The 25,061-nt window shown below is 41.0% G+C and overlaps 1 long non-coding RNA gene across 1 annotated transcript; it reads left to right on the forward strand.

Annotated features, from left to right (window-relative positions):
• The first annotated feature begins 315 nt into the window (after positions 1-315).
• Positions 316-16,021, forward strand: LOC117512103. Its single transcript, XR_004561209.1, has 3 exons — positions 316-326; positions 14,716-14,719; positions 15,899-16,021. It is a non-coding gene; the product is annotated as an uncharacterized LOC117512103 (long non-coding RNA).
• The last annotated feature ends 9,040 nt before the right edge of the window (positions 16,022-25,061 follow it).

Consider the following 25,061-nt stretch of genomic DNA (forward strand, 5'->3'; position numbering starts at 1 on the left):
ACCTCCTCTTCAGCGGCCCACACAACAGTATTCTTTGGAACTGATTGTTTTAATTTGTTGAATTCTTTCATCAGGTTATTACCGAACGCCTTTGTCTCCCTGTGGCAGAAAAACGCACTCTCAGTGGCCCTGCGACTCTCAGCCACGCGAAGTGGAGAATTTTGTTTTGTTTTTTCCTGAAGAACATACTAAAATAAATCAGCAGAGATCTTGGAAGATCATTGACATTTTGGACTGGACTTACCTGCACATTATGTTGTCATAAAACGTTAGCTCAATAGTAGATTTAGTTGCATTGGAACATGTTGCGGACTTCTACGACCTTTGTCACACCAGTGAAATTGTTTGTCTTTAATATGGGTATTTATGTAGTGATATTGGTTGTATCTTCTGTAGTGTGTTCCGATTAGATGAATAATTAACTGAGGTGGAATTATGTAGAATAATAGGTGATGTTCTTTGGAAATTGTTATGGCGTATACTGCAGTGGGAATTGTATGACAAACTGACTCACATTCATATCTTGTGAGATGATTTGTGGTGTTTTCCTGTACAGGTAATGATGACAATAGATGAGTAATCAAGTGATATGGCTATCACTTATTAGAGAGCTATTGCAGGTAGGGCAGTCACAATTATTACAATATTAGCCAATCTCGGTTATTTTTCATATTCGCGATGACCGTGAATTATTTATTTTATCCACCAAGCATAAAACGACTCAGAATCTGATGTCATTGTGCTGCAGCCTCGCTCACTCTGTTTCGCTCTCGTCTTAAGGCAGGACAATAACATGGAGGGTGAGGAGCGACCTGTTTCAAAACACCTCACAGGCGATTTTTGATACACATGAAGTTCTGAGTTTTATTTTGCTCATTATATGCAATTTATTTTTCATGATTTTATTGTCTTTCTATTAATGACACACAGTTCTTATTTCTGTCATGAATACTAGATCTCTATTGTTTGAAGTTCAACTGTGAAGGAAACACTAATGATCCTGACTTTAATGTCACTGAGGCAACTCATAATATCTGGACAAAAACCCAGTTATGTGATACCACTATGCGGTTATGTGTAGTGTAATAAAACTGATTTTAGTGCGATTTGAAGGTTATAAGGATTTTATGGATTTTCTCACTTGGTTATACAGGTGGACCCTCAAAGAGGTTGACATGTATGATGTAGACCACCAAGACATGATATGTGTTTGGGTTTTAATGGATTTTTGTTACAGTTTAGTGTTTTTTTTTTGCTGTTGTTGGTGGACTTTCTGGGATGTGCTAAGATTTTATGCTACAATAACTGGGCCGCTTTAGTGCTTTACAATACGAGGTCTATTAGACAATAAACCGACCCTTTTATTTTTTTTTTTAACTATATGGATTTGAATGACGTGCGATTCCACCAATCATGCTTGAACCCTCGTGCACATGCGTGAGTTTTTTCACGCGCGTCGGTGATGTCATTTCCCTGTAGGCAGGCCTTGAGTGAGATGTGGTCCCGCCCTCTCGGCTGAATTCCTTTGTTTCACACGCTGCTCCAGACGGCGCGCGTTGCTTCAAAATTTTTTCTGGACCTGTGAGGAATAACCGAGTGGATACTATTCGAGAAATTAAGCTGGTTTTCTGTGAAAAGTTTAACGGCTGATGAGAGATTATGGGGTGTTTTTGTCAGTGTAAGGACTTCCCACAGAACGGGACGTCCTGCAGCGCTTCCAGGCGCCGTCGTCGGCCTGTTTCGACCTGAAAACATCCTAATTTAAGGCTTAATTAACCCAGGACGTCGTGAGAGAACAGAGAAGATTCAGAAAAGGCCGGTATGAGGACTTTATGCGGACATTCCACTGTTTAAGGCCATTTTTTAATGAAAGATGTGCGCGCAAATTCTGTGTGCGCCGCGACAGGAAAAACACCTCCGTGTTGAAAACCATTTGTAAAATTCAGGCGGCTTTTGATGGCTTTCAACAAGTGAGTAACTGAGAAATTGTTTAACAGCTTGGGCATGTTCCAACTTGCCCGTTAAGGTTTCCAATGGAGGTGTTTTCCCTGTGGCGACCCCCCGCGGTCGGGTCCGGCCCGACATGCGACTCTGCCCGCACGTTCTTTCATTACAAAATGTCCGTTAACAATGGAATGTCCGAATAAACTCCTCATGCCGACTGCTTCTGAAAGTTCTCTGTTCTCTGACGACTTACTGGGTCAACAGAGCCTGAAATGTGGAAGTTTTCAACTTGAAAGGGCGAGACGCTGCCGCCTCGAAGCGCAGATCGCCGTCAGGTGCCGCAGGCCGTACTTACGGCGACACTACCAGACCAAAATCTCTCATCAGCTGTTAAATTTTTTACCGAAAACCACCTGAATTTATCGAATGGTGTCCACTCAGTTGTGCCTTACAGTTTTGAAAAAATTTTGATCAAACAAAGCAGCAGTCTCTGAGCCATTCCTAAACAATGAAAAAAACGACGAGAGGGTGGGTCACTCCTCACTCAAAGACTGCCCACAGGCGAATGACGTAACAGACAGGCGTGAAAAAACTCTCGCATGCCCACGAGGGTTCAAGCATGTCTGATGTAATCACACGTGATTCAAATCCATATGGTTTTTGAAAAAAATAATAAGGTCGGATACTTTTCTAATAGACCTCGTATTATATATATTAGTCTGGAACAAAGAGGACAAACAGTGTTGTAAAGAACAATAATCAAGACGTTAAAGAGCAAACTTCACTTTCCTCCAGAACAACATGATCAGGAAGCGATTGTAGCTCACAGCAGCTAACATTAACTTTTCTAATAGACCTCGTATGCACATAATTTTTACATATTCTGTAAATTTAATATGAATCCCATGAGAACTCTAAAACATGAGTATTTTGTAGAAATGTATGAATCAGTTTTAAGATTTCAGATTTATTTTGTATTTGACTTGTTTTAACCTGCCTGACATAGATATTAGCTTGGATTGTGTTGAAGTGAATTATATATCATATCTGAAAAGAAATACAATAGGATGGACAGAGATGAAAAATATGACATACTGTGGCAATTTGGGTATATGTGATACTTTATGGACCATATGTTTCCACATCCTGAACATGCATTTCATGTAGGGGAATTCGGGTTTTTCAGGGTTTGTTTAGTTTAGTTTTTTTAGTTTAGTTTCGGTGGATGCAATATTCAGACTTCACTGATGGAGATCCAAATTTTACAATAGCTAAAATAACTTATGGGACTCATAGTATGATTTTAAAATTATTGGGGATGCTTAGGACCTTGTTAGCACTTATCCTGGGACACTAAATAGTGGATGGAATTTCAGGGGATTGTACCACCAAGATAGTGAAGGTTTGTGCTGATTCAATTGGTACTGAGGGGGACATACATTAAGATGTATACCCTTCCAGAAGATTGGCATGGAATATCCACCATCATTTCTTTATTGCTCTATTAATATTATGGGAAGGGACTTAATTCAGTATTTTAGGGATTATAGAGTAAGAAGGAGGCCTGTTAGTATTTCATATATAATATTTAGAATATATTCCAGTTCAGTACTTAGGGGGGTGCCTCACGAATCTAAATTGGTGGTTCTAAATTGCAAAAAAGGTGGATGGAATCAATTATGTTTATTTCAATGTGCAAAGACGGATTATCTGACCAGAGACATTGTGACTGGACTATATGAATAATTCTTAGCCATTTCATGGATGGCTCATATATTTTAGTAGGAAAAAATTGAATATTTCATATGGTTAAGAGTGTTGTAAATTACTTCCAAACAATATTGTATCTGACGGCCCTGTAACCAGAGTCCTGACAGGACTAAAGACGTGCTGAGGGATTGGCTATGAATTTGGTATCAATCTAATAGTAGATTGAGTTGGTAGAATATTCTGGCAGATGGTTGGGCTGGTACCTTCATATTATTACATTCAAATTGACTTGACTTTAGCAGTACCTGTACTGGTCCTCTGTATAAGACATTTGTTTTTTTTAAATGCATCACCACTGCCTGAGACCAAATTAGGGGTATCTTTCCCCTATCAAATGTTACAGCACTCTTAACAAAGCGATACCCATAAGTTCCCCTTCTGAAGAAGACCCTGGAAGAGGACCCTAGAAGAAGACGAGAAAGAAGACCAATGTATTTTTACTGCCTGATTAAAATGTTGTGCTGCTGAGTGTTAACACATATAGGCCACAGTTCTTTTTGGAGATGTCTTCTGTTTTCTTTTTTAATCAATTAATTTTTCAGTTTTGATTCGCTGATACGGTGACTAGATTTTTGTATGATACACTGGGCGATGATGAAGTCCTGTATACATCATTTGTGCTATTGATATAGGTACTGCAGTGCCTATAATTTGATTTGTCTGTACATGGAGAGACTAGCTTATTTTCTGCTATATAATATGTTGCGACTGACCAAGGAAAATGTTAAAAGCAACTGAAGACCACTCCATCCACGTGGATATCCGGAATATTTGTGTTTTATTATGGATGTGTGGATAATTTTATGATGAACACCAGGAGTGAGCTCCCTATTTTCATTGTTATTGTCTTTATAACTTTTGTAACTGATCTTTTCCATATTTCATTTGATATGGGAATACAGTAATCATTTGTTGTTGGTTGAGTGCAGAATTATCTAACAGATTAATCTTTGGGAATTGTTGGGAAGATAATTCAATTCACATTCAATGGTCTTAGAAAATTTAAAGGTTAATGACAATTTGGATGTGACACCTTGAATGGTAGTTCCCTCTCACACCTTGCTACCCCTGCCTTGATGGCATGTTGTGTCAGGAGCGTATGGAAGGCGGGATATGACGGGTAAGATCCCACCTCAAAACCCGGGACGACCTAACAGGCACGTCACAATTACGTCAATGTCTCAGAGAGACCCTGAGTTATTACATGGGCACTGTGAAGGAGCATCAGGATGGGGTCAATTGATGGTTGCCTATGTGCCTATATGTTTGGCAGAAATTGATTTGATTGGAATATCGGATAATACATGGGAAATGAATTATGCCAAAATGGTCTTTATTGTTGACATGATAGATTCATGTCAAGAGGGGGAGTTGTTAGATAATATCTGTGCTATTCTTTGTTTTATGTTAGCTATTAAGTATTTGTTTGGAAGTTCTGAGAAATATGTTAAGTTTTACTCTATCATCTGTCCAAGTTTCAGATACAGGGAGATCTCCCCCTGTTGGTGAGAGCCAGTAACATTAGAAATGAGAGACTAAGGCTGAGTCTCAATTCTACCCCTTACCCCTTCCCCTCCGTTTTGCGCGGGCACGAGAGACAGAGGGGTGTCTCAATTCTCTTTTAGTAGCGAGGCAGAGGGGAAGGCGAAGGGCTACAAACCACTCCGTTTGGAGTGAATCTGGATGCACACTCCGTTTGGAGGGGTAGGAGGAGCTTACTGCTCTCTCCAAAAAAACAAACATGGCGCCGAAAGAGCCGCATAAATGAAGCGGCTTTCATTACAAATTACGCTGTTTAGAAAGTTATAACTTGCCAAAAAACTTTACAGACAGTTGTCTGTGACAGCAACATGTATGCTGCTGGATGCATGTTGCGTATATTGTCGTTCTGAAGAATATCGTTAATGTCGCTCGTGCGCTGAGGCGTTAAAATGCATATACACACGAACGCTACGATAAGACACTTTTATATCTCACAACGGAGAAAATCATGATAAAGGATAAGCATGTTAATAAATCTTTGGATAATATCAACCCCTGCTGTTGGATTTCAAGGTCTGTAACGTGTGTGCATTTAGTAAACAAACAGGAGCCCTGAACACACTCGTCTCCTAATATGAAAATGAGGCAGAAAATGAGAAGTTTCATCAATGGAAATAAGTTGGAAAATATATACAGACGCACATGTATACGTGTAACGCATAACCTGACGTCCTAACAGACTGCTATTATTTGTCAAGGAAATAGGGCTGGATGCAAAAAATGGGAGAATTTGAAAAAGAAATATAAGGTTAACAGAACTAGATGCAGCCCAAAACATACATACAGGTGCTGGTCATATAATTAGAATATCATGAAAAAGTTGATTTATTTCAGTAATTCCATTCAAAAAGTGAAACTTGTATAATGTATACATTCATTGCACACAGACTGATATATTTTGTGTTTATTTATTTTAAATAAATAAAGTTTTCCTGTTTTATCATTAGTATTTTATGATTGTCTTTTTTATTATTTATTATTTTACTTCTTTTACTTATTTATGTTTTAAAATTTGTATTGTTTTAATTTTATTTCATTTTATTCTGCTTTTAAATGATGTTTGTGAAGCGCCTTGAGGCGATTAGTTGTGATTTGGCGCTATATAAATGAATAAATTATCAAATTATTTTAATTACTAATTAATTAATAAACAGTCAATTAATGAGTAATCAAAGAATATTAATTATCATTATTGATTAATCACTAGTATCATTAACATTAATAAATTACTAATCAATTAATTAATAATATTCATTATTATTATAAATTACAAATTAATTAAATTAACATGACATGATTGCAATGCGTCAAAGAAATCTGCAACTTCTATTTCTTTGCATTTACGCAGAAAGGCGAGAAAATAAAAAGAGCAAACAGTCTACTGCAACAAGTTGCATTTCGGTTGCCATTTTAACAAAAAGTGAAGACGGCAGTTTGACACCGGCAGTTTTTTTTTCTCCTAAGTCGGAGGGGTGTCTCAATTCATAGGGCTAGAGGCATACCCCTTCACTTTACCCCTTGTTTTAAAGGGGTAGGCGTAGGGGTAGGGCCAAGGGGAAGGGGTACAAAAGAGAATTGAGATTGGGGGTAAACCACACCTATGTTAACACCCACAAGGTATAAAAAGTGTTGTATGACTCATTTTAGGGGCCTTTCACAAGATGGACACTGTCTGTGAGGGTCCCAGGCCTGGTTTCTAACATGACCTTGAATAAAGGAATGCAATGGTTTGGTTTTTGGTAAGGGGCAGAAATTTACATAAAAAGAACCAGGTACAAATAACAATTACATTAAGGCTCTTGTACAGTTCATTTTAGTATTCGAGAATTTGTTTCTGTAGTTGGTGCAGTTGATGGTGAAGCACTGGCTGCCTTTTTTTCCCCTCATTTAGCTTCTGTTTAACCAGCACCTTAACTGGCTCAAGGCGCCCCCTCCACCCTTAGTAATAGCCGCCGTGCGGCTCGCCGCTCGTCACGTGACGTCCAGGTCTCTATTTCTATGGCGTCGGCAGTCTGTTTATACGCATTGACCTGTGAACCGGAAGTGTTAGGAGCTCTCCGCACACGCGCACTGAGAACCTCGAAACTGGCTTATTGCAAAACACGCAACAGACAGGGACTAACACTGCTGCGTTTTTCGGTCCAGCCACATAATAAATGTAAAATGCCAAGTATTATTAAAACTTCAAATTTATTTATGAACAAGCCACGAACTACATGGCCCGTGGCAGTGGTTTAATGTTGTTTGGAGTCCACAATAACTAAGGTTTGTGCCACGCCGCCCAGGCCGTGGGTTAATTAGATTGAATAGTTGTTGGTAAATACAGGCTTATATCCAAACTTTTAGACAGATCAACTATGTAGTGAGCATAACATATACATGCTTTTTCATCGTTATGTAAGTCCAAAGTGTGATTCTTAAGAAATTAAAGACGGTAAATCAACGTAAATTCAGAAGTGCACGTCAGATCAATTCGAAAAAAAACATCAGTTATAACGTATAAACAAAGACAATAATTATAATACGTCGACCTACGTATAACCACGACGTTCAAATAATTTTTGTAGCATGTTTGAAAGCATTGCAATAGATATTTCTTACCTGATGGTGATAGATTTTAATCCACAAACCAGCACACCTCTACAAGCTCCCAAATGGCAAAATGGCGACGGAAACCAACGAAGGCCGCACGGTTTATTAAAAAAAAAAAAAAACTCACGCATGGTTCAAGTTTCAAATCTCGCGTAAAACACGTAAAATCTCACAGCAAAGTAAGGCCTTTCACACTGGGCTTACGTGGAGCCGCGTAATGCGGTGGCCAACAAACATCATGAACACACAACTTAAAAAAAAAAAAAAAAAAAACGCTCTGCAAATTACCATGACGCAACCAACAAAACACACAAAAAGTTATCTGCAAATTAAGGCAACCAAACAGACAAACAGTCAATGAACGTTTGATACGTGCAAATGTTCCCTTCCAAACATTACACAAACATAATGATCATTGAACACAACCAAAAAAAAAAGCCCGCTGCAAATTACTATGATGCAAACAAAAATAAACACAAAAAGAAAAAAAAACGCTCTGCAACTGCAATTTACCATAAATATAAACACTTAAAAAAACACTTTGCAAATATGACACAACCAAATATCAATACAACAATAAAATAAAAAAAAAAAAAAAACGCTCTGCAAATTACACAAGCAAATAAAATATAACGGCTGCACTCTGCCTTGTACTATATCTCCGCACGTTCGCTACCCCTCAGGACTCGAACTTACGATCCTCTGGACAGTGGGGGTTTTTCATACGGGCGGCAACATGGGGGCGAGCATTTGAGAAAAAAAAAAATCGTGTCCACCGCACTGTGTGTGGGACACGGAGCTGTGGTGTGGAATTGGCAAATTGGCGCCCCCTGTAGGCAGCTGCAGGCGTTCCCGCTGGCTGAAGCAGTGAGATGATGGTGAAAGAGGACAGGCGCGCCGCGCACGGAGGACAGTTCACCTCTGGGTTGCTCAAATGGAGGGGGGCTAAACTCAGATACACCTCGACTTTCTAACAAATAACGCACGTTTCATTCATAACACTATAAATACAGGCTTATATATAATTCCTGCACGTTTTTCTGAATTGTGTGACATGTCCTGCCGCACACGGACAGGATTCAGCTTTATCCCGAGTTGGGCGCAGCCGAATTCTCTCCGTGTGCGGCAGGAAACCGGGGACAGGCGCTCTCTTCCCGTGCGCTCTGCTCCGCTTTGACTCCGTCCACTTAGGACACAGCACAGAACCAGAACTCTGAGCGACATTTATCTGCGGATCACGCAGCAAACGAGGCAGCCAGTTTATGAAATAAAAGGCGTTTGACAGCAGACAGACAGGGTGTAAGAACGGGTTTGAATCTGATCACCTGTGGAAAAAAAGTTTGCAGAAAGGACAGTTTGCCTATTTGTAAAGACGGCTTAGAACTTATGCTGTGTTCACATTACAAGCTGAAGTGACTGAATCTGACCCCTTTGTGTGCCTGCAAGAGTGTTTTTACAAAAAATTTTCAGCAGCTGGCAACTCTTTTTAATGTCATGTACACTGACAAAATAATAATAATTTAATTTAATTTAATTAGCTTATAATGCACCAAATCACAGCAAAAGCTGTCTCAAGGCGCCTTAAATAAAACAAGGCAACATAAAATTTAATAAATAATTAAAAAATGAATTTAAAAAAATCAAATACATAAATAAAAACAGAAGTAAAATAAATAAAACAGATAAAAATAAAAACTATTCATAAGAAAGAGAATAAAAACAGGTTTTGAGTCTTGACTTAAAAATGTCCACGGACTCCGACTGCCTCACCGTCGCAGGAAGACCGTTCCAAAGGGTGGGTGCACGATATGAAAAGGCTCTTTGACCTGCTGACTTCTTCACCCTGGGAACACAGAGAAGTCCCGCATCCTGCGACCGCAAAGCCCGGGCTGGCACGTAGAGTTCCACCAGATCAGCCAGATAAGATGGCGCCAGTCCATGAACAACCTTGTAAGTCAATAGCAAAACCTTAAATTCTGCTCTCACAGAGACAGGGAACCAGTGCAAAGATGCCAAAATGGGTGTGATATGTTCAGACCTTCTGCTACGTGTCAGAAGTCTGGCGGCAGCGTTCTGAACCAACTGAAGACCCCTGATGCTGGACTGCGGTAACCCTGAAAAGAGAACATTACAATAATCTAGTCTAGAAGAAACAAAAGCATGAATCAGGGTCTCAGCATCAGCCATGGACAGGATGGGGCGGATCCTCGCTATATTTCTGAGATGGAAAAAAGCAGTCCTAGTAACATCCCTGATGTGGAGGTCAAAAGACAACGTGGGATCAAAAATGACCCCAAGGTTCCTCATTTTGTCCGTATGATGTATGACACACGAACCCAGGCTGAGCGCCAGCTGGTCAAACTGATGCCGATGTCTCGCTGGACCAAGAACCATCATTTCAGTCTTTTCAAAGTTTAAAAGTATGAAGTTACCAGACATCCAACTTCTCACTGATAGAAGACAGTCCTCCAGGGATGTTATGGGAGTGAGATTTCCCGCAGTTATTGGCATGTACAACTGAGTATCATCAGCATAACAATGAAAGGCAATCCCAAAACTTCGCAGTATATGCCCAAGGGGTGCCACATACAGGGAGAAAAGCAAGGGGCCTAAAACAGATCCTGTGGAACCCCAAATCTCATGTCAGCAAGGTCAGAGGTAGTGCCATTATACAAGCCACATTGAGAATGACTGGACAGATATGATGTCAACCAGGCAAGGGCACTTCCAGTAATCCCCCCAAAATTCTCCAACCTATCGAGTAAAATATGATGATCCACGGTATCAAACGCAGCACTGAGATCTAACAACACCAAAACCATAGTGGTGTCTGAGTCCATTGCTCGTAGATCATTCACTACTTTAGTGAGTGCTGTCTCTGTGGAGTGATATTTCCTAAAAGCAGACTGTAGCGGCTCAAAAAGATCATTCTCAGTGAGGTGGTCTACGAGCTACTGTGAAACCACATTTTCTAAAATTTTGGAACAGAATGATAGATTTGATATCGGCCTGTCATTTTTCAATACACTAGGGTCAAGATTAGATTTCTTAAGTAATGGTTTAATCACTGCCGATTTAAAACATTTCGGAACAGATCCAGAGGTTAATGACAGATTAATAATTTCCAGCACAGTCGGCCCAAGAGTGGACCACAGGTCCTTAAACAATTTTGTTGGTATGGGATCAAATAAACAGGTTGTGCTTTTTGTAGACGCCACAAGTTTCGTCAGCACGCCCAATGAAATACTATTAAATTCTGTCAATCTAGGTAACACCTCAATGGTAGCACCCACCTCCATAGCAGGTTTTAATGGCTGGGCTGAGGTGTGCTGAGATATGCTCAGCCTAATATCTTCTACACTCAACAAAAATATAAACGCAACACTTTTGGTTTTGCTCCCATTTTGTATGAGATGAACTCAAAGATCTAAAACTTTTTCCACATACACAATATCACCATTTCCCTCAAATATTGTTCACAAACCAGTCGAAATCTGTGATAGTGAGCACTTCTCCTTTGCTGAGATAATCCATCCCACCTCACAGGTGTGCCATATCAAGATGCTGATTAGACACCATGATTAGTGCACAGGTGTGCCTTAGACTGTCCACAATAAAAGGCCACTCTGAAAGGTGCAGTTTTATCACACAGCACAATGCCACAGATGTCGCAAGATTTGAGGGAGCGTGCAATTGGCATGCTGACAGCAGGAATGTCAACCAGAGCTGTTGCTCGTGTACTGAATGTTCATTTCTCTACCATAAGTCATCTCCAAAGGCGTTTCAGAGAATTTGGCAGTACATCCAACCAGCCTCACAACTGCAGACCACGTGTAACCACACCAGCCCAGGACCTCCACATCCAGCATGTTCACCTCCAAGATCGTCTGAGACCAGCCACTCGGACAGCTGCTGAAACAATCGGTTTGCATAACCAAAGAATTTCTGCACAAACTGTCAGAAACCGTCTCAGGGAATCTCATCTGCATGCTCGTCGTCCTCATCGGGGTCTCTACCTGACTCCAGTTCGTTGTCGTAACCGACTTGAGTGGGCAAATGCTCACATTCGCTGGAGTTTGGCGCGTTGGAGAGGTGTTCTCTTCATGGATGATGCAAAGGAGATGTGTTGCACTGCATGAGGCAAATGGTGGTCACACCAGATACTGACTGGTATCCCCCCCCATGAAACAAAACTGCACCTTTCAGAGTGGCCTTTTATTGTGGACAGTCTAAGGCACACCTGTGCACTAATCATGGTGTCTAATCAGCATCTTGATATGGCACACCTGTGAGGTGGGATGGATTATCTCAGCAAAGGAGAAGTGCTCACTATCACAGATTTAGACTGGTTTGTGAACAATATTTGAGGGAAATGGTGATATTGTGTATGTGGAAAAAGTTTTAGATCTTTGAGTTCATCTCATACAAAATGGGAGCAAAATCAAAAGTGTTGCGTTTATATTTTTGTTGAGTATATTTTCTTCTCAAAATAATCAAAGAAATCCCTCGCTGAAAAGGGAGAACGACTAACACGTGGCTGCCCGTGAATAAGAAATGCAAACAATTAGTCAAAAAATTAGTTATGTAAAAACAAACAGTTATGTTTGTTTTTACTGTACAAATCAGAGTAATAGGTCCACTTTGTGGCCAGCAGTGCATGCTTATAATCTAAAATAGCATCCCGCCCCACAAGATGGAACACCTCTAATTTGGAACAACGCCATTTCCGTTCCAAACCTCTACCTTCTGCATGAGGTCACACAAATAATCATTGAACCAAGGTGACTGTGCCTTAGGAGGGCGTGGCCTTAAAAGAGGAGGTGCAATCTTATCAAGTGTAGTTTTAAGCGCTAAATTTAGACTATCCGCAAGGCTGTCTACTGATTTAGCATTCTCCAGACTCAAAGCTAAAATATCAAGTAGTCTAGCCTCAAGTTCAGTCATAGTTGAGGGTTTAATACAATGCCGCAGTAGTAGACAAGGTTGTTGTTCCACTAAACGCGGCAGCGTAAATGTAAACCTGATAAATGAATGGTCAGAGACTATAGATGCGAGAGGCAAGATGTTGATATTTGTGACAGCAAACCCACGTGCAAGAACCAGATCCAGGATATTTCCACTAATGTGTGTTGGGTCCTGAATGCATTGCTGGAATCCTAATGCATCCACAATTTGCATAAATGATTTGCTAAGGGGATCAGTGGGCTTATTTATATGAATGTTAAAGTCACCAATAATCAAAATGTTATCTGCACTAGTTGACCATCTAGAGATGAACGCACCAAATTCATCTAAGAAATCAGAGTGTGGGCCAGGGGGCCTATATACAGTGACAAAATAACATAGCTGAGCTCCAGTTTTATGACCCTGACAGTACTTAGCATCATGAGCATAACAGAGAGTCAGATGCTCAAAGGAATTATATTTGTGACCCCCAACAGCTAATAAAGAAAACCTAGATTTGTAAATAAAAGCAACACCTCCGCCTTGCTTCACACCACAAGACACGTGACTAAATGTGTACACCGGTGGGCAGGCCTCATTCAGAGGAAGGAGAGTTGTGGGTTTGAGCCAGGTTTCACATAAGCCAATCATATCTAAATGATGATCCATGATTAGATCATTAATCAACAAAGATTTTGAGAACAGTGATATGATGTTCAGGAGACCCAGGGTAAGGACCTCAGTAGGGATAACAGTATCACTGTTCGGAATCCGGCGAAGCAAGCCCAGGTTCCGAGAGCGCCACTGGCGCACATCAATCCGGCGATGGCGTGGACGGCCGGGCCATCCACGTCATCGCCGCTGTTTATTAATAATAATATTAATAATAATAATAATAGTAATAATTAAATTTAAAATGAGGCTTATCATCATAATTAACTGGTTTATTTAATGGAGAAAAAGAATCACATTTAATTTCATTGGCATGGGAACACTAGTAACATTTCAGTTTAGATTTGTGTTTGATCCACAGATGAAGATCAAAAATTGGGAGGAAAAAAGGCAAATACTACATGATCAAATTTCTGTCAAACCTAAAACTTTAGGGCCCTGTCCCACTGGGGAGAGGATTAATTGTGCATGAATTGAGTATACAAATTGCGGGCGTTCATTGTCGTCCGCAACAAAAATGGCCAAAAATGACAAATGTCCCAGTATGAATTACGGATATATTAATAATACGTATATAGCGAATATATGATGAACAATCACGGTTATATAACGCATATAGTGAGGAAACTGATCCGACGCATTGAGATTATCACGGCAGTATTACGGGTGTATTATGAATGCAACGTCCACGTGTTGCGCATGCACGGCATCTGCATTGCGGTCATAAAAGAAGCACACTCGCTTCATTCGGATCACTATTCACACCAACAATACAGGCTCTGGAGCATTTGCTGGACTTGGACAAGTTGATCACAGAGTGTTATCATGCGAGGGTTAACTGTTCATGAGTTTGGGTAGCGGAAGGGGGGAAGCTGCTCGGGGTGTGAGACGGTGTTTTTTTTTTTGAGAGTGTCATACGAGGTCTGTCCATAAAGTAACGGTCCTTTTTATTTTTTTCCAAAAATATATGGATTTGATTCATATGTTTTTATGTCAGCCAAGCTTGAACCCTCGTGCACATGCGTGAGTTTTTCCACGCCTGTCGGTTACGTCATTCGCCTGTGAGCACGCCTTGTGGGAGGAGTGGTCCACCCCTCTCGTCGTTGTTTCATTGCGAGGAAATGGCGGAATGATTTGGGGTTTTTTTCCATCAGAATTTTTTCAGAAACTCTTAGAGACATGGAGCTGAAAACCATTCAAAAAATTTATCTGGCTTTCGGTGAAAATTTTACGGGCTTCACAGAGAATAAGGAGTGTTACTACAGCTTTAAGGACGGCTTTAAGGACGCTCGGCACGCCGCGCTCCGTGCCGCCGCGCTCCGTGCCGCCATCGAGAGGCACAAACCACCGTATCATTTCTAAACGGATGGCTCTGTGGATCTGAGACCGTCGTGTGCACTTTCTCTGGTTATCACAAGAGCTGGACATCAGCCATTTTCCAGCAGATTTCACTTTTAACAAGAGATTTTGTCATAGAAAGCCGTGCGGAGGCTTCGTGCATCACGACCGATTCGCTGATCGACCGAGACAAAGAACACCTCCGTTTCGGAGTGTTAAAGGACAAGTTGGGACATGCCTATCTCGGCTTTCAATGCTTACCAGTCCAGTAAGTATCAGAGAAATTGTGGAGAGCTGGGCTTGTCCTAACTTGTCCTCTGACACGCCGAAACAGAGGTGTTCCTTTGTCTCGCTCAAACAGCGAATCGGTCGTTACGCACAAAGCCTCCGCGCGGCTTTCCATGACAAAATCTCTTGTTAAAAGTGAAATCTGCCGGAAAATGGCTGATGTCCAGCTCTTGTGATAACCAGAGAAAGTGCACACGACGGTCTTGTATCCACAGAGCCATCAGCTTAGAAATGATCTGGCGTTTTCTGCCTCGTCGTCGCAGCTCGGAGCGCGGCGCGCCGAGCGTCCTTAAAGCCGTCCTTAAAGCCGTCCTTAAAGCCGTCCTTAAAGCTGTAGTAACAGTCCTTATTCTCTGTGAAGCCCGTAAAATTTTCACTGAAAGCCAGATAAATTTTTTGTAAAGCTATTTGTAAAGACGGCTTAGAACGTATGCTGTGTTCACATTACAAGCTGAAGTGACTGAATCTGACCCTTTTTTGTGTGCCTGCAAGAGTGTTTTTACAAACATTTTCCAGCAGCTGGCAACTCTTTTTAATGTCATGTACACAAAATAATAATAATAATAACAATAATAATAATAATAATAACATTTAAAATGAGGCTTATCTTCGTAATTAACTGGTTTATTTGAGGGAGTAAAAGAATCACATTTGATTTTATTGGCATGTGAATGCTAGTAACATTTCAGTTTAGAGTTTCTTTTGATCCACAGATGAAGAGCAAAAATTAGGGGGAAAAAGGCAAATACAACACTATCAAATGTCTGTCAAACCTAAAACTTTAGCAGATTAGTTAATGCGTGGCCAGTAGTATTAACACCGTATTCTAATCCATGTGACAGACTGTATTATAGTTCTGTCATCTTGCCAATATGGGAAAATATGCTTTTTATGATTAAATGAGCAAGAAAATAGGACTGAGAAATAACTCTCATTTTAGGTTATTAATTGCACCAAATTCCACGTAGTATTGCTCCCAGACACCCCCCACCACCACCACCACCACTAGCTGCAGTAGCCCCAACATCATGAAAAAAAAAATTCAGGGTTTTTTTTTTCCCCCCCATCACTGGTGGTTGGTTGTAGTTGTTTGGCTCATATATTCAGAATGCCTTTTTTCTACCCTGAAGATGGGGCTCTGTGTGGACAAATGGGTGCTATAGTTTTCATCAGGAGTCCGAACATTAGACATGGTTTAAAATTAAAAGATATCTGCTGGTATTACATCATCAAGCAGGGGTGGATCTAACTTCAGGTGAAAAGGGGAGGCAGTGGCTTGGTTTGGTGTCCTGAAGGGACAAGCTCCCCTGTTTCCTTAAAAAACATCTGTAACCTTTTTCCTGCATTCTAAGGCAATCTGGGAATCTAAACGGTGGCTTTCTCTCTTCATTGTTTGTAAATACACAATTTTTATTTTAAAAACTGGAAATCTTCTAATTCTATATGTAGCATAGTTAATCAATCAGCCTTTGTTTATGCAAGACCTTTCCCATATTTACCGCACCGTTAGTCAGCGGCTTGGGGATGGGTTGGGGGGGGGGGGGGGGCAACCCCCTCAACTTCCCTCTAGACCAGCACTGTTATGATGCGTAAGAACTTATGCTTTGATATAAAAACACATTATAATCACTAACCACACACTTCAACCACTTCATTTCAACTGTTTCAATCCCGCCTCAGTGTACCGTGGCCTACACAAAAAACTTTGATGGCCATCCCAGGGTGGCAGCTGTAGCCAGGTCGGGTCAATGAAGAATTATACAGGGGTCAGAATTTTAAAATGCTCCAATCATATAGAACATTTGTCTGATCATAAATATCCCAAAAAGGTATAGTTTGGACTAATTATGATGAAATGTTGTGGATTTACCGTGGCTTAGTGGTTAGCACTGTTGCCTCACAGCAAGAATTCATGGGTTTGAGTCTCACCTGTGGCCTTTCTGTGTGGAGTTTGCATGTTCTCCTGTGTTTGCGTGGGTTTCCTTCGAGTGCTCCGGTTTCCTCCCACATTTAAAGACATGAATAGGAAATTTGATAATTGCCCAGGTCTCCCTTGCTAAAGAGGTCTTGATCTCAATGGGACTCACCTGGTTAAATAAAAGTTAAATTAAATATGGGGTTAAAAAAAGGTTGAACAAGGCCAGTTTCATTTTGTACAGGGGTCAAAAGTTGAAGTTGTTCCAATTTTACTAAAAAGTTATGCAAATTATTGATTGAGTTACAAAGGAATAGTCTGCACCATCTGTCATGCTTAGTTATTACGTTACGGGGTAACATATGTCATAGAATCCAATGGACGTTGACATTATTTGACCTTTATTTTGGACACCAAACATTAACTCACTCACTCATCTTCAACCACTTACTCCAATTAAGAGCGTATCCCAACAGTCATAGGGTGTGAGGCAGGGTACACCCTGGACAGGACGCCAGTCTGTCGTAGGGCCACATATAGACAAACAAACACATTCACACCTGCACGCACACCTATGGACAATTTAAAGTTTCCAATCCAATCCAATCCAATCCTCTTCAGACTAACACCTGCTGGTGGTTCCACGGTCAAGGTTTAGACAGTGGGGCGATCGTGCCTTTGCCGTGGCAGGTCCTAGACTCTGGAACTCTCTTCCTCTGGAGTTACGCTCCATCTCATCGCTGCCCCTGTTCAAAGCCAGGCTGAAAACGTATTTGTTTCAATTGGCCTTTGACACATAGAGCTGTGACTCCCTGGAAATCAACAACTGTAATATATTTTAGATGTATATGTTTTATCTTATGGTTGTTTTTAACTGTGTGCAGCACTTTGATCAACTTTGGTTGTTGTAAAGCACTTTAGAAATAAAACTTGATTGATTGATTGATTGATTCTGATTATTAATTGTATCTACTCTGAACATTATTTAACAACAGTCCTGTTGTGAATCGCTAACAGTTAGCATTCGCTAGCGGTTAGCTTTCACTAGCTAGGTTGACTCCTCCCCTCCCCCCGTCGTTACTTTTATAGCTGTTTTCTTTTTTACCTGTTTAATACTTTTGTTTGTTTTTCAGTCGAACTGCTGTGTATTTTAAGTAATTATTTTACTCCTGTGTAAAATCTTAGGAGCGGCTAGCATTTTTGCTAGCGGTTAGCTTGCGTTAGCTATTTCGGACCCCTGTCATCATTTTTTCATTTCATTTTTTATACTTCTGTTAGTTAATTAACTGTTTAGTGTATTTTATAGCTGCTGCTTTTTTTTTTTTTACCTGTTTAATACTTCTGTCAGTTTTTCAGTGTAACTGCTGTGAATTTTAATTCATTTATTTGCGTCTGTGTGAGCCTTAGGAGTGGTTAGCCTATCCATTATTGGTTAGCTCGTGTTTGCTTGGCTACATTCTTGAATTTCTTAGTGTACAAAGTACAATACAAATCCTACTTTACACCCTCCATAAATCCTGCGTGATGTTGGAAGATAGGGTGGCTCTCTTAGAGAGCCGTGTCCGTAAGTTAGAGCAGCTTCTTAGCTCAGTGGAGTTAGATGTTATGGGCACTCCAGATGAGGTTAGTGTTGGGCCGGCTAGTGAACCCATTAGCATCAGCTTAGAAATGCCAGCAGTGGAGGACGGCTTTCGGACTGTGGCTAGGCAGAGGAAGCCCCATAGGGCTTGGTGCCCGGTTGTGACACCCCAATCACACTCGCCAGTGTGAACTGTGAATTGGTTCTCCCCCTTGGATTTGCCTGATGTGAATTCTCTGAGCCCACAAGTGAGTTCCACTCCTTTCTCCAGGCCGAAACACTGGACTTTAGTGATAGGGGATTCTATCACCTGCAAAGTCAGGTTACAGACGCCAGCTGACGTTAAATGTATTCCTGGGGCCAGAGCTCCCGACACTGCATCTCATCTTAGGGTGCTGACACTGCAGAAGGGAAGACAGATGAAGGAACATGACATCAGAAATAGTAGCATAGTTATTCACGTTGGCAACAATGATATCAGGATGAAGCACTCAGAGGTCACAAAAATGGACATAGAGAGGACTTGTGACCTTGCCAGAAAGATGTGTTGGCATTGATTAATAGTCTCTGGTCCCCTCCCCTCCCGGGGTACTGATGAGGCATTTAGCAGGCTGACATCGTTAAATAGGTGGCTGGCGCAGTTTTGTAGACAGCAAGGCTTTAGCTTTATTGATAACTGGCCTTCGTTCTGGGGCCGCTGTGGCTTGCTGATGCCAGACGGCCTCCACCCTATCCAAACTTAATACCCATTACTATATTGGATGATGCTGAAATTGAGGATGGCCCAGTGGTTGTTCCAGCAATAGCCAAGATTTTGTGTCTGCTACCTACAACGCGCGTGGAATGTCTCAAACCTAAACCTACTTCTAGGCATCTTATATATGCTACTCTGGAACCACCCCTAAACCCAAACAATTCAACTGTCAACCCCACTGAGGTCCTTAGACTGGGTCTCATTAACATAAGATCACTGTCCTCAAAATCATTGTTGATCAATGATCTAATTATTGATCATCACTTAGATATGATTGGGCTATGTGAAACCTGGCTTAAACCTACAGCTGTCCTCCCCTTAAATGAGGCCTTCCCACCAGCATATACATTTAGTCACGTCCCTCGTGATGCGAAGCAAGGCAGGGGTGTTACTCTTATTTATAAATCTAGGTTTATCTTATTAGCTCTTGGGGGTCACAAATATAACTCGTTTGAGCATCTGATTCTCCGCTCTGCTCAGGATATTACACATTGCCAAGGTCAGAAGAATAAAATCAGTCGTATTACTTTGTCACTGTATATAGGCCTCCTGGCCCATATTCTGAATTCTTAGATGAATTTGGTGCGTTCATCTCTAACTTGTCAACTAGTGTAGATAACATTCTGATCATTGGTGACTTTAACATTCATATAAATAAGCCTTCTGATCCCTTCTGCAAATCATTTATGGAAATTGTGGATGCATTAGGATTTCGGTAATGCATTCGGGATTCGACGCACATTAGTGGAAATACCCTGGATCTGGTTCTCGCACGTGGTATTGCTGTCACGAATATTGACATCATGCCTCTTACATCAGTGGTGTCTGATCACTCACTTATTAAGTTTACAGTTTCACTGCCATATTTAGTGGAACAACAACCTTATATATCATTACGGCGATGCATCAACTCCTCAACTAAGACTGAACTCGAAGCTAGACTGCCTGATGTCTTAGCTTCACATTTGACAAATACCCAGTCAGTAGACAGACTTGTGGATAGTTTAAACTCAGTGCTCAAAACTACACTCGATATGATTGCACCACCTGTGTTAAAACCATGCTCCCCCAAATCACAGTCACCTTGGATCAATGATTATCTGCGTGACCTCAAGCATAAAGCAAGAGGTCTAGAACGGAAATGGCATCGTTCAAAATTAGAAGTATTTCACCTTGCGTGGCGTGATGCTATCTTAGACTATAAGCATGCATTATTGGCTACAAAGTGGACCAACTACTCTGATTTGATCAACAAAAACAAGCATAACTCAAAGTTCTGGTTCGACACGGTGGTGGCACTTATGCATGGACAACCACCTGTAGTTCTCTTTCCTTTTACAGCACAAGATTTTCTGGATTACTTTGGGAAGAAAATAGAAGACATCAGGTTAAACATATCCCGACATGCCTTAACCCAGCCACTACACCCTGCTATTGAGGTGGGCACCATTACTGAGGTATTACCTAGATTTAAAGAATTTGATAGTATCTCACTAGGCAGGCTGACAAAACTCGTAATGTCAACAAAAAGCACAACCTGTTTATTTGATCCTATACTAACAAAACTGTTTAAGGACCTGTGGCCCACTCTTGGGCCGAATGTGCTGGAAATGATTAATCTTTCTTTAACTTCTGGATCTGCTCCTAAATGTTTCAAATCTGCAGTGATTAAACCATTACTTAAGAAACCTAATCTTGACCCTAGTGCAGGGGTGGGCAACGAGGGCGGAGACACAGCAGGTTTTCCTTGCAACCAATCACCTCAGCAGGTGGGTTGCTGATGAGCCTCTCCCTTGAACATAAACACCTGGTTATCAATGAAATCACCTGCTGAGACACCTGAACATTAATGAAATCACCTGCTGAGGTGATTGGTAGCAAGGAAAACCTGCAGTGCTTCGGCCCTTCATGGCACATGATTGCCCACCCCTGCCCTAGTGTATTGAAAAACTATCGGCCGATATCAAATCTATCATTTTTCTCTAAAATTCTGGAAAAACAGTGGTGTCACGGCAGCTCGTAGACTATCTTACTGAGAATAATCTCTTTCAGCGACTGCAGTCTGCTTTTAGAAAATATCGTTCCACAGAGACGGCTCTCACTAAAGTGGTGAATGATCTTCTGCTTACAATGGATTCGGACACCACTACGGTTCTGTTGCTATTAGATCTCAGTTCTGCATTTGATACAGTGGATCATCATATTCTACTTGATAGGCTGGAAAATCATTTTGGGATTACTGGGAGTGCCCTTGCATGGCTGACGTCATACTTGACCAGTCGTTCTCACTGTGTATTGTACAGTAACACTACCTCTAACCTTGGTGACATGAAATTTGGGGTTCCACAGGGGTCTGTCTTAGGCCCCCTGCTTTTCTCCTTTTATATAGCACCCCTTGGGCACATATTGTGGCGTTTTGAGATTACCTTTCACTGCTATGCAGATGAAACTCAGTTATACATGCCGATAACTGCCGGTAATCTCATTCACATAAAATCCTTAGAATATTGCCTTGCAGCAGTGAGAAGTTGGATGTCTAGAAACTTTCTACTTTTAAACACTGATAAGACTGAAATGATGGTTCTTGGTCCAGTGAGACATCGGCATTAATTTGACCAGTTAACGCTCAGCCTCGGCTCGTGTGTCATACATCACACTGACAAAGTGAGGAACCTTGGGGTAATTTTTGATCCTTCGTTGTCCTTTGGCCTCCACATCAGAAATATTACTAGGACTGCTTTCTTCCAGCTGCGAAATATAGCGAAGATTCGTCCCATCCTGTCTATGGCTGATGCTGAGACCCTGATCCATACATTTATCTCTTCTAGTTTGGACTACTGCAATGTTCTATTTTCTGGTTTACCGCAGTCTAGCATTAGGGGTCTCCAGTTGGTTCAAAAGACTGCAGCCAGACTTTTGACACGAAGCAGAAAGTTCAACCACATTACACCCATTTTGGCATCCCTTCACTGGCTTCCTGTCCCAGTGAGATCAGATTTTAAGGTTCTGCTACTAACCTATAAAATTATTCACGGACTGGCACCTCCCTACCTAGCCGACCTAATTAAACTTTACGTACCGGCCCAGGCTTTACGTTCTCAGGGTACAGGACTACTTTGTGTCCCTAAGGTGAATAAGAAGTCTGCAGGTCACAGAGCGTTCTCTTATCGTGCCCCTGTTCTGTGGAATGATCTCCCTGCGTCAATAAAACAGTCAGATTCTGTGGAGATTTTCAAGTCCAGACTTAAGACGCACTTATTTTCCCTTTCATATGGCTAGCATACTGGTACAGTTTTGTTTTGCGCTTTTTACTCTTAATTGATTTATTAGTAATTGGAGCGGGCTGCGGCCTCAACTTTACCTAAATTCTGGGTCTTTTAGTGAAGTTTAGGGCTAGTGGCCTTAGTATTTCTCTGTTTTTCTTGTTGTTTAATGCTGGCAAATTATACAGTATTTTTTGTCTTTCTGATGCCTGATTCTGTTTTTTTTTTATCTCTGTTTAAGGTGCAGCTCCATCCAGAGATGGGAGTTGTATTCGTGTTGACGATCCTCCTGTCCTGTGTGCCAATAGCATTTCTTGTATATTTGTCCGTGAATTGTTCTGTGAATTGTTTCTGTAATTTATGTTTGTAGCATGGCCCAAGCAGAGGGTCACCCCTTTGAGTCTGGTCTGCTTAAGGTTTTTTCCTCAGAGGGAGTTTTTCCTTACCACTGTTGCTGTGGGGGTTGGTAAGGTTAGACTTTACCTGTGTGAAGCGCTTTGAGGCAACTCTGTTGTGATTTGGCGCTATATAAATGAAAATAACTTGAAAAATAAATTGAAATTGAAATATTCAATTGAATACACCACAAAGACAAGATATTTAATGTTCAGACTGATAAACTTTATTGTTTTTGTGCAAATATTTGCTCATTTTGAAATGGATGCCTGCAACACATTTCAAAAAAGTTGGGATGGGGCAACAAAAGACTGGGAAAGTTGATGAATGCTTAAAGAACACCTAATTGGAAACAGGTGAGTGTCATGATTGGGTATAAAAGGAGTGTCCCCAAAAGGCTCTGTTGTAATTCTGCCCATCAGCCCGTTGGCTGGGTTTTTGAGTTGTCTTTATTTTTTTGTCTTAATTGTATGTAGGTTTGAGCATTTGGGTTATTGCAGGGGTGGCCAAGTTCGGTCCTCGAGAGCCACCTTCCTGTCTTAGTTGTCTCCCTGCTCAAACACACCTGATTCCAATGAAAGACTTGTTAGCAGACTTTTAATGAGCCTTCCATTGGATTCAGGTGTGATGGCGTGGTATTCCTTATTTGTATTCTGATTTCATGTGGTTGGGTTTTCTTTTGATGGTTAGGTTTTTGGGGCCTTTGATATTGATCACTGTTCCATTTAGTTCTGTATCCCACTGGCCACTTAGTTGCCTTTCCAGGTGTTCTTTCCCTGAGTCGCCACTTGGTGTCGCCCTGTGATCCTGTTTAATGTTGCACTTCACTTGACAGTCACTTAACGTTAATTAAATTTCTGTACATTATTTTCAGTATGTTTATTCCGGTTATTTTGGGGGTTTCTATTGTAGTATTTTCTGAGGGTTCTTTCGTGGCTCTGTTCTGGTTTTACACATTTGGTTATGTAGTCTATTTGGTTTTGTCATTTTATGTTTCTTCTTTTACTGTGGTGCTTAGATTTACATTGTATTTATCTTTGTCCTTCCTCAGTTTCCTTAGTTACCGCACCTGTACTAAGTGGCTCGTTTGTTATTTAAGTCCTCACTCGAGCTCTGAGATCTCTGTTGTTCCTGGGTCTTCATGTTTTGTGAGTATTTTGTGCAGTTATTGCTTTCCCAGCCCCTCATTAGGTTTTTGTCTTTGTTTCACTAAGTGCGTTTTCTCTGTGCGTGTTGAATGCTGTTTTTTTCCTCTGTGTGGATTTTTTGACTTCTGGATTTTCACCTGTAAATAAATCACTTTTAATTGGAACTAATCCTTTGAGTTTTTGCTGCCTGCATTCTGGAGCTTGTTTTCTGACTATTCACAATCATAACAGGCTCAGCCATTCAAGGGCGTAGGTTTGGTCTCAGCTTTGGTATGGACAATACCACCCCCCCGGCCCCCCTGCCCACCACCACCACCCCCTAACCCACTCATACCTAGGGATGGGTATTGATAAGATTTTATCGATATCGATGCCATTATCAATTCTGCTTATCAATCCAATTGCTTATCGATTCCCTTATCGATACCTCTTGTGAATTTTGTACTAAAAGTAGTCTTTCCAGGTTTTCTATGTATTTCAATGAGTCTTAACTTGACTCAGCAGAGAGATGCGCAGCGTTTGGAGCTGTGTGAACAGAACGGAGGACGATTCTCATTTCTTTCTCACAACAAGACAGGAGTCCCAGTTAGTAACTTTAATCTGCACAAAAGTGACTCACAATTGACATATGCAGGGATGAAAGTGGTGAAAAACAAAAAAAGCTGAAACCCAAAATTTACCCCCCCCCAGCACCACTTGCACAAAAATGTTTGAATTCTAGAAGCTCTGAAATGCAATCTGGGACTATTCCAGACAATAAACTGGAGTGAGTGCAGCATCCATTTAGGTGAGGGGGAAAAAAAAAAAAAACTTTCCTTATTCAAATTCATTCCAGTAGTATTCTGCTCTTACAAGGATGCAGCAGTTTTCTAGTTTGGCAGATAGTTCTGGAGGAAATCACTGAAGAAATGAACAA

This window comes from Thalassophryne amazonica, chromosome 6 (assembly GCF_902500255.1).
Source record: "Thalassophryne amazonica chromosome 6, fThaAma1.1, whole genome shotgun sequence".
Lineage (NCBI taxonomy): Eukaryota > Metazoa > Chordata > Actinopteri > Batrachoidiformes > Batrachoididae > Thalassophryne > Thalassophryne amazonica.